Genomic DNA, 1,937 nt, shown 5'->3' with positions numbered 1-1,937 from the left:
TAAGAATAGAATAGAATAGAACAGAATAGAATAGAAGTAAAATAAAATAAAGTAAAATAAACCAAACCAAAATAAAATAGTACAGTAAAATAAAATAATCATTTTTTGAGCTCCTAACTGTGGTTCTGCTTTAGCTTTCAGACACCCACCCCACCCCAGCAGCTCCTCCCCCTGCCAACAACCACCCAGTGCTTTATCCAGGAGAGGAGGTGTTTCTGGCTGGTGCCCTGGGTGGGGAGGGCTTGGTTTGGCTTCGGAGGGCTTTTTGGGTTTGGGTTTTTTTTTTTTTAGGCTGTTCTCTGCCCCTTTGATGTACTGGCTCCAACACCAAAAAAGCCGATTGCAGAGTGCCGGGGGGTGCTGGGGCATGATCTGAAAGTGCCGGCAGCATGGCTGGGAGGCATCTGGCTTCGATCTGCTCCCGCCAGTCACCCCAGAGCCCCCCACAAAGCCCTGATGGCCCGGGGGATGATGGGGAAGCCCCCCCCAAGCCCTACTGTACACCATGCCCAGAGATGTCCCGTGGTGCCACCAACACACTCGAAGGGGGCTGGTCCCCCCCTCCCCTGCCCTGCCACCCCCTTTAATTAAAAATTGAAATCATGTAATTGCCTCTTCATTAAAGCCAATTAAAGCCTGGCTGACAAGGGAGGAGGCGGCACATTTTGCAACTTGCCGCGAAGATGAGAAAGCGCACACCGCAATTACGGTGTCTGTTTGCTTTGCCTTCACCCAACGTCTTCATCAGGGCTGGCTTTGAAATCGGACCCCGGGTGAAATGGCGCTGGCAGGTTCCTCGTGCCCAGCAAACCCCGTGTACTGGTTGGGCTGGGTGCTGAGAGAGGCATCATGGTGGGAAAGGGAGGCCAGTCCTCCTCCTCCTCCTCCTCCTCCTCCTCCTGCCTTGCGCCGGCAGACAGGGCCAAACGTGGCAGAGGGATGCTCAGGTGGATGAGAGATGGAGACCGAGACGGGGGGCACCACTCCCCACGCCCAGGGCTCGCTGGGACGGAGCAGGGATGGCTACTGCAGCTCTGCCTTTTGGTCACCATCTCTCAGGGGTGCCAGGAGCACCCACACCGGCAGTCCCCACCCCTGCTTGGTTTTGGGAACAGTGCTGACCTCGCCCTGTGAGGTGGGGGTGTACATTCAGAATGCTCCTCGTTTGCTGTCCCTAACCATAACAGTAATGAGTTCACAGGGGGTTCAATCCCAAATGAAACAGGGCATTTCCAGCCTCTTTGGCCTCACTCAGGGAAAGGGACTGAAATTCCCAGTCCCCGGAAGGCACAAGCTGAAGCCGGGGGTGGTGGGAGGGAGGGCTCCATCCCCTCTTCTCCTTGGCCAGGAGATCCCAGCACAAGCCAAGCCCTCTCTGTGACCACAGGAGTTTCCAGGCAAAGAAACTCTACCAAGTCTACAAGAGCCGAGTACCTGTGCAGTGCTGCAGTGTTGCCGCTGGAGATGCCGGCTCAGTGATTTACCCTCTCGCAGCCCACGTTTGAAATGCCTGAGCAAGCAGCCCTTGCAAAGGCTTTGTTGCACACAGTGCACTTGCCTACATTTTGACCTGAACCGTGCTCATTAACCTCTTTTTTCTTTTTTTTTAATAACAGTCCAGTGTTCTTTGTAGGCGATCTGTCTCCAAAGATCTCCTTTTTGATCTTTTCATATGCTGGGCAACAATTCATCCTATATAAATCTCAGATTGAAAGTACATAATTTGTTTTTCCCTGCTTTTTTGAAGCAGCAAGAGATGAAACGGCTTAGGGGAATGTCAGCAGCAGTTATATCTTAATTGGTTTTTCTCTGCATCAAAACGCCTTGAACTATTCACTTGTGTGCAGGAGCTCTACGTGACCTTTACGGCAAGTCCTTTAACTCCCCTAACAAGTTATATCCCATCGCCGACTTCAGGAGTTTGCTTTGGTAGTGGC

This window comes from Cariama cristata, unplaced genomic scaffold (assembly GCF_000690535.1).
Source record: "Cariama cristata isolate BGI_N322 unplaced genomic scaffold, ASM69053v1 scaffold7343, whole genome shotgun sequence".
Classification (NCBI taxonomy): Eukaryota; Metazoa; Chordata; class Aves; order Cariamiformes; family Cariamidae; genus Cariama; species Cariama cristata.
Note: the sequence above shows the minus strand (reverse complement) of the source record.